General features: G+C 39.0%; 1 protein-coding gene across 1 annotated transcript in view; it reads right to left on the bottom strand.

Moving 5' to 3' along the window:
- PRUNE2 (prune homolog 2 (Drosophila)) overlaps window positions 1-9,411 on the bottom strand; it is a 435,757-nt gene that overhangs the window by 57,592 nt on the left and 368,754 nt on the right. The gene's annotated exons all lie outside the window — the stretch shown is intronic.

Below are 9,411 nucleotides of genomic sequence, written 5' to 3'. Positions count from 1 at the left end.
AAGAAGAACGAACTGGGGAGGAGGGTGGAGAAAACAGTGCAACAATGAATGAATGAAAACCCCAAATCTCTGTAAATGTTCATTAAATCTAATAAAATTTAATAATAAAAACAAAAAGAAAAAAGAAAAAAAGTTTCTCCTTTGTCTCTTTCCCAGATGTTTGAGATTTGATTCTTCTGAATTCCATCCAGTGAGGTCCATGTGTGCAGTCACCATTTATATTGTTGGAAAATATTTTTGTAGTGAAAAGCTGTCAATCACACAAAATTCTGTCATACCAAGTGCTATGATCAAGGGTTATCAAGTGTTAACTCTGGTGCTGTTTCTATCATCAGAGAGACTCTTTGCTTTTATAGAGAGCTTCTTTGATCCCAGTTTTCATATGCCAATCACTAGCTGATTTCAATCAATGTATGAACACCTGTTTGATAAATTTAGACTGTAGATGTTGGTGAAAATCTTCAGTTACTTCATTTCTAACATTGGTGATTGCGTGTAAATTTAAATAATAGTTTTATGAACAGGACTTTATTGCTGTTGTTAGGTCAACCAGGACTTACAGCAACCGTATTACTAACAGATTTGAACCTTGCCCTATCCTGCACCATCCTCAGCCCATGGTCACAGCCACTGTGTGTATCCATCTCATTGAAGGTCTTCCTCTTGAGAGACCTCTAGCCTTCCTCTTTTTCCAAGAATTGGTGCCTCCTGACATGCCCAAAGTATGTAAGTCCAAGTTTGACCATCTTTGCCTCTAGGGAGTAGCTTAGCTGCACTTGCTACACCTTAATCTCCAAACCGACTTCCTTATACTTGAGTACTTTGGAGAGGTCGTTGGTAGCAGATTATTTCAGGTAGGGGAATCTGGCCTTCCTTTGGGTGTGTGGATTTTATCTTATCACTGCCAGCATTGCACTACAAGATAGATCATAACACATTCTCTCTGATGATGAATAGAACGCCATTCTTTATCATTCCTAGCTAAGGGAGTGCTACTGGCCTAGTGGTGAGATGCGGCACTACCAACCCAAAAGGCAGGAGTTTCAAGTCCATTAGCTGCTACAATAGAGAAAGTTGGGCAACCTCCTCCCATATGATTTACAGCCTCCGAGAATCTGCTGCAGGGCAGCGCTGAGTGGTCTCGACTAAATGTAATATAACAGCAAGAATAAGAACAGCCTGCCAAACCACATTTGTCCAATTCACAATGACCAATCCCAGTCCATTTCAGCTGACTCTCATGACATTCATGCATTTCACTTCATTTAAAAATTCCTAATTCCTAGACTCATACTTTGCACATTTATTGTTATTATTAATGGACATTTGCAAATGTGTTGTGTTTGTTGTTTTTGGTTTTTTTTTTCATTTTGAACTGCACCACATCAGCCTTTGAAAGTGTTGCTCCATCCATGTCACTAAGGTCACCTTTACTTTAAAGCAGCAGCTCTTCCCCAGTGATACTCTGAGCACCTTCCATAATGAGGGACTCACTTAACATTATAACAGACAGTGTTTCAGTGGCCTAGTTATTTTAGAAGTCAGCAATTAGGTACTATATCCAGGCTTCCTTATCCTGGAAGCTTTGCAGAAAGATGGAGAAGGGATATACATTTTGCAAGGTGCCTAGTTTTCTATATTGTGATTTTGTGTCAACAATATGAATATTTGTACATTTTATGCTTCCAGAAACCATACACTGCTTATACTTCACAGGCTTCAAAACTCTTTTGGAGACAAAGCATAGACTGGTAGTTAGTTAATTTGAGGGAAAATCTCAGCACACAAGAGTACAAAGATAAATCATTCTTTCAGATAATTCCATTATGGCATGAGGCTGCTCGAGGCTAAAACAAACATGATCTCTTTTTTTGGTTTTTTGTAATGCATTACAAGGTGTATTACTAAAAAAAGAAAGATGAGCAGTAACAGTCCACTAGTTGAAAGAACAAACATAATCTTAACACTTGATATGTTTATACACAGAGTTAGAACATGGAATATATTTTATTTGCTAATTGCTGGCACACTTGAATATATGGAGGCAGATAGGGAAGTTAAAAAAAAAGAGAGACTAATATTCTGGAAATAATGTCAATGAGTCTTATTTACACAAAAAAACAGAGATTAAGAGATTAACTTTGTAAAGAGGTTACTTGGATGAGGTCACTAAGCACCAGCTGGGAGCCATGAATGGGGAAATATGAGAGAATTTGAGAATTTTTAATTATTATCTTTTTTAATTTAATTTAATTTTTTTAGTGATTATCTTATAAAAAGTTTTCAGGCTAAAATACTTCACTGTTTTTCCATTTCCCTTATGAAACGCCTTTGCTGAAACCTGAATTATGTACACACACACACACACACACACACACACACACAAAGATACATGGTTTGGAAAACAAAAATAGGTCATCATTTTCACAAACAATGGATATATTTAAGTTTCCTAAGGGAAAAGCTGAAGGAGTTGAAAAACAAATTCAAGCCACGGGTGGCAATATTTAAACATAGTTTGGGTAGAATGTTGAATGATCCAGGAAGTATCACAAGGAGATGGAAGGAGTACACAGAGTCACTGTATCAGAAGGAATTGGCTGACACAGAGGAATTTCATGAAGTAACATATGAGCAAGAGCCTATGGTGATGAAGGAGGAAGTTCAAGTTGCTATGAAGGAATTGGCAAAAAACAAGGCTCCAGAAGTTGACAGCATACCAATTTATTGATTTCAACAAACAGACGCTGCCCTGGATGTGTTCATTAAATTGTGCCAGGATAGCTGGCCAACTGACTGGAAGAGATTGGTATTTGTTCCCATTCCAAAGAAAGGTGACCCAACAGAGTGTGGAAATTATTGAACAGTATCATTGATATCACATGTAAGCAAGATTCTGCTGAAAATTATACAAAAACGTTTGGAACAATATGTCAACAGAGAACTGCCAGATGTGCAGGCTGGATTTAGAAGAGGTCGTGGTTCTAGGGATATTATAGCTAATGTTAGATGGATCTTGGCAGAAAGCAGAGAATACCAGAAGAATGTCTATCTAATCATTGACTATGCAAAGGCTTTTGACTGTGGATCACAACAAGCTATGGCTGACTCTGAGAAGAATGGGAATCCAAGAAGATTTGATTGTGCTAATGCGAAACCTATACTTGGACCAAGAAGCAGTCATCAGAACAGAGCAGGGAGACACTGGGTGGTTCAAAATAAAGAAAGGGGTCCGTCAGGGATGTGTTTTGTCTCCATACCTTTTCAATCTATATGCAGAAAAGATCATCTGAGATGCTGGGCTGTATGAGGAGGAATGTGGCATCAGGATTGGTGGAAGAATCATCAACAACCTGCGTTATGGAGATGACACAACCCTGCTCACTGAAACTGAGGAGGACCTGAAGCGCTTGCTGTAGAAGATCAAGGACTGCAGTCTTCAATATGGATTGAAGCTCAACATCAAGAAAACAAAGATTTTCACCACTGGGCCAATCGGCAGCACCAGCATGGATGGTGAAGAGATTGAGATAGTTAACAGTTTTAGTTTACTTGGTCCCACAGTCAACACTCTTGGTAACAGCAGCCAGGAAATCAGGAGATGAATTGCATTGAGAAAGTCAGCTGTGAGGGACCTCTCAAGAGTACAGAAGAGACTAAGGTGCGCCTGATCCAGGCTATCGTCTTTGCAATTACATGCTATGCATCTGAGAGTTGGACAGTGAATAGGGATGATAGCGAGAGAATTGATGCCTTTGAGTTGTGGTGCTGGAGAAGAGTGTTGAATATACCATGGACTGCTAGGAGAACAAACAGGTTTGTCCTGAAGAGGGTGAAGCCAGAATGCTCCCTGGAGTAAAGGATTCTGAAGCTTCATCTGACCTACTTTGGGCATGTTGCAAGGAGGGACTGGTCCTTGGAGAGGGACATCATGTTTGGGAGAGTGAAGGGACGGCGCAGGAGAGGAAGATCCTCAATGAGATGGATCGACTCTGTGAGTGAAGTGGTGGGAATGAATGTGTTTGAGACAGCGAGGTTGGCAATGGCATTTAGGGCTCTTGTACATAGGGTCGCTATGAGTCGCAAGTGACTCGGGGGCATATAACAAGGGGGGAAAAATCATCAGCACTTCTTTAATATAAAAGACTGACTCCTTAACTCTTCTTTTAAAAAAAGTTTTGTTTTCTTTGAGGTTTATAAATATTGAAGGAAATTAAGTCTTACTTACTAAGCCTTACTAACTATAATCAAATGTGGGGATATGAACAAGAGTGCCAGCTATCCTGAGGGAAACTGTTGTGGGAACCGAAGCTACTAGATGGTTCTAGTAGGCTTTTGTTCCTATAACCAGGACTGGCTTTCATGTCAGGACTGCTGTGGACCTCCACTAGAGCTTCCTCTGGCTTCACCCTTCTCAGGTGTCGCTTACTATCATTTTGGAACAATGAATAAGGATGACAGAAGAAGAATTGATGTCTTTAAGTAGTAGTATGAGAGAAGAATACTGAATAGCCCTTGAACTGGAGAAAGAGCAAGCAGATACATCTTGAAGAGAGTACCTCCTTTGAGGCAAAAGATGACAAAGCTTCACCTCACATACTTTGGGCATGTTGCTAGAAGAGGCTATTCCATGAAGAGGAATATCATGCTTGGAAAGGTAGGGGTTGACAAAAGAAAGGAAGACCCTCAACCAGATGGAGTGACCACGGCATGTTTCTTACTTGTGACAAAATGTTATTCACCACTGTATATGACTCACAGCAACCCTATGAAGAACAGGCCTGCACCTTGTCACATCTTGTGCCATCCTCATCATTTGTGACACACTTGAGCCCTTTGCTGCAGCAACTGTGTCAACCCATCTCATTGGAGGTCTTCCTCTCCTTTGCTGACCATCCACCTTTCTAAGCATGATGTTCCTTTCCAAGGAATAGACTCTCCTAGCAACAAGTCCAAAGTATGAGAGATGAATCTTTACCATCCTTGCCTCTAAGGAATACTCTGACTGAAATTTTTCCAAGACATAGCTGTTTGTTCTTTTGGTAGTTCATGGGATATTCACAACCCAAAGGCATCAATTATTCTTCTATAACCTTTATTTACAGTTGGCCTCCAAATGTATAACAAGTAATTGAAAAGACCATGGCCTGAATTAGGCACACTTGAGTCTTCAGACTGATATCATTACTCTTCAGTACTTTGGAGTATTTTGACAGCTGACTTGCCCAATGCAATACACTCCTGATCCCCTAACTATCAGTAGAAAGTGTGTTGATTGTTAATTCAAACAAGTTACCCACTGAACCATCTTAAATTATATTCCCTAGTTATGTGGACATAATTATTAAAGGAAATTCCTTGGAAGTAAAGACCAGTTCAATATCATATTTCGACAATGAGAGCTTACTCAGAAGTTTTTTATATGCAAAATCACACTAGAGATTCTTATAAAAATGCCTATCAAGGTATTTGTTCCTCAACTACTGAAAAAAATAGGAAGTAATATGAAAATTCTCTAAACACGTGGCTAAGGAAGAATCCCTAAACCATGAAAATGGCTGAAAAGGTCAAGGGTGAGAGAGGGTCATCAGACACATTAGTCCAGTTCAGTAAACAACTCCTATTAAGTGTTAGCATACTTTTTTGGTAGTAGCATGACCCAGCAGCCAAGGGTCAAATTCTGGGTTAGGATGCTGGCTTTGCCATTTACTAGCCATGTGACTTTAGTCAAGTTTCTTAACCTCTCTGAACCTCTGCATTGTTCTCATCTATAAAATAAGATTAAACAAAGCAATACCTAGTTCACTGAGTTTATATGAGGATTAGATTGTGTTGCTGCCATTGTTATGTGCCATCGAGTTGACTACAACTCCTAGCAACCCCATAAAAACAGCTCTGAACCTTGCCCTATCCTGAGTCAGCTTCACAGTCTCCAGCATACTTGACCATAATGTCACAGTCATGGTGTCAATCCATCTCATCCGGAGTCTTCCTTACTCGTGCTGACCTTCTATCCTTTCAAGCAAGATGCCCTTCTCCAAGGATTAGCCCTCCTGGCAACATGCCCAAAGTACATGAGATGGAGTTTCAAAATTAGTCAGTATTTATGAACCACCTCATTGGAGCTGTGATCATAAGAATTATGAAACTGCTTATTAAATAAAATAACTGGCTGCCCTTTTGGCTCTTTAAGCAGCACTGTGGTCATCAGTAACAACAGGTGTCTTACAAGAGGAGGCAACAAAGGAGCCAAAAAAAACCGTGGTTGGCCAATTTCTACTAAAGATTGGTATGATGTAAAGGCACCAGACAAGTTCAGCATAACAAATAATGGGAAGACACTGGTCACAAGGACTAAAGGAACTCAAGGGTTATGTTTTTTAAGTGAGCCTTGCTGATTTGCAAAGCAATGAGGTTGCATTTAGAAAATTCTGGAGATGTTCAAGACAAAAACTGCCTCACCAACTTCCACGGCATGTTTCTTACTTGTGACAAAATGTATTCCATGGTCAAACAATGGCGAACCATGACTGAAGCTCATGGTGCTATCAGGACTACTGACCGATACTTGCTTTATCTGGTTTTTGCTGGTTGGTTTGTTTTTTTTTGCTTGTTTGTTTGTTTGTTTTGTTGGGGTTTTTTTTTTTAAAAAAAGCAAGAGAGAGATTTGGAAGACCTCAGATGCTCAGCACCAACAGGTCCACCAAATCTGGAAAAAAATTATTGAAATCATGACACAAGAGATCAAGACAAATTACTTAAAAGAAGTGGTCAAAGCTATTCCACTACTAGGAATATACCCCAAGGAAATTAAGACTGAGACTCAAATGAAGACTTGTACACAAATGTTCATAGCAGTGTTATTCACCACTGCAAGAACATGGAAACAGCCCAAATATCCAATCATAATCAAATGGATTGAAAAATTATACATTCACACAGCACTTAGGAGCAAGGATTTGAAAAAATACTACATAACTTGGGAGAGACTAGGGAGTATTATGCTGCATGAACTAATTTAGTCTCATAAGGACAAATATAGCATAGGACCCTTACTGTAAGAACAGAAGTATAACAAATAAAATGTGAAGGATGTCCAAGGAGGGAAGGTGTAGGAGAGGAGGGGGGAGGATGGGTAGGGGACAAATCACAGGGCTGCACAATTTGGTGAGTGGAGGGAGAAAGTAAAAGAAATGGGAAAGCTCCATCAGAGACCTGGAAAGGTGAGATAATGATGAGCATGGTCCAATAGTGATTTATTTTATAAAGTACAATGTATGGGAATAATTGTATGAAACATAATGCCAACAAAGAAAAGTATGAAACACCAACAAAACCAAAAAATGTACATGTCAATGAAGGAAAGTGTGAAACATAGAAACCCCCCCAAAAAAAAAACCAAACCCATATATATGAATTAAACAAAGTGTACATGAATAATTTATATTCATAGTGACATCCATTTCCTTAACAACATGCCTCTGGAAAGTCTATGAACTTTAGAAAGGTTTCAGGCCTTTTGTTCACAACGTTGCCAAGAGTCGTGCTTGACTCAATGGCAATCAACAACAACAACATATGAATAATTTATATGCATACCAATAATAATATGGAGGAAGAGGAAAGAAGTGGTCAAGAAATAGATTCCAGACACCGTTAGGAAATACATAGAAAAGCTTGCCAGTCTATTTATCCTCTGTGTGATGTATTTGTTAGAAAAGTAAAAATGCTGACAAAACCCAAGTTAGAATTGGGAAAACTCCTGGAGCTTCATGGTGAAGGTGGTAGCTCTGAAAAATTGACCAGAGAGAAGACGAGTGCTAAAGGTGGACGAGCTGATGGCTGAGCCACTAGTTCAAGAATCTGTTCAAAACTCAGACTTTTAATAATGATAAATGAAAGTTATTAATTTTTTTGAAAACCCCTCACAAGCCACTAACTAAATAATTTTGAACAATCTGTACTTCCAAATTCCAATTTTAAATAGAACACACGCATGCCAAGTATAAAATGCTTACATGAGAAATCTGAAAAAAAAAAAACCACACCAAACCCAAAGCAAAACAAACAAAAGAAAAACAATTCTGAAAACCAAAATGCAAAATAAAATTTTTTAAAAAGCAGTTCTGAAGCATTTATTGCATACTTCAGGGCTACAGTGTATTTCTAGAACATGTCTGCAGACTTACAAACTATAGATAGCCAGCTAGGCTTTGCATCTTTATAAAGTTTTCTCTACATTTGGTTATTAAAAGCATGTGTGAATAATCTTTCATGTAAAAATTGAATTTGCATTACAATTCTGTCATCTAGTTTAAGGTCTAAAAGTAGAGTTGTGGCTGTTAAAGGGATTCTTTAAACCTAACTGTTAACTACATAAGAAAAACTATGTCAGCAAGTGACAGCTTTAATTACCAGTTTGTTCAGCCACTACCAACCACTCTGCTTGACAGTCTTACTCTTTCTAAAAATAAGAGTCAAAAGTGGTGTGACACAGCTCTCCAGGGGAACACGGATGTTTCAGAGGAGGGGAGGGAGCCTGTCCAATGGGGCCACGTCACAGCTGTCTGCTGTGGAATTTTGAGTCATGGCATGAGTCTTACATAGGAGAATAGAAGACTCGCAGGAAAAGACAGGAGTAAATAGGGGCAGCTGGGTTGGCTGAGATGCTGAGGACATCTGGGATGAGGAGGCAGCTGAGATCACTCATTTGGATGGCAAGAAAGGAGATGAATTCAAGACCTTTCACCTCCTATAACTGTAGAAATTCATGAACATGATAAAGATGAAATCTAACCTCTCTTCTTATTCTTCAATAAGAATAAGTGCTCTGAGACACATTTAAAAAAAAATTTAGAGAGCCAACGTCCCCTGCCATGCAAAGAAAAAGTCTGAATCTGTGTTGTTCATGGCAATAGTCCCAGTGGTTCAATAACCGTTGGTTGAATTCATTAACTGAGGTGATGATTTTCTTCTTTATTTTCTCCTATGAGTGAAATGGCTGGAGTGAGCCTGATTCTAAAAGACAGGGCATCATTTGATGGTGGGTGGCATACTTAAAACTAGCAAAGTTTCAACAATGAAGAAAGGTAACAGCAGAATCCCTGATTCTCTTTCAAATCTATCACTTCAGTGATTTCCACCAGGCTTATAGTGAAGCAGAAGCCACGTGATGAGGCTTTTCGAGCACATACTTTGGATTTGCACACACCTCTTAATGACTTTCACTTAACCAGAGAAAGAAGCACGGCTTATTTCGTATTAGGAGTGTCAGTCTTTAATCTGGCAACTAAATGTTTTCCCCCTTATTTTTCTTTTCCCTTTCCTTTCCTTTCCTTTCCTTTCCTTTCCTTTCCTTTCCTTTCCTTTCCTTTCCTTTCCTTTCCTTTCCTTTCCTTTCCTTTCCTTTCC

This window comes from Elephantulus edwardii, unplaced genomic scaffold (assembly GCF_000299155.1).
Source record: "Elephantulus edwardii isolate Elephantulus edwardi_28Jun2011 unplaced genomic scaffold, EleEdw1.0 scaffold00108, whole genome shotgun sequence".
NCBI classification, from domain to species: domain Eukaryota; kingdom Metazoa; phylum Chordata; class Mammalia; order Macroscelidea; family Macroscelididae; genus Elephantulus; species Elephantulus edwardii.
This window is presented reverse-complemented; position numbering and strand designations above follow the sequence as displayed.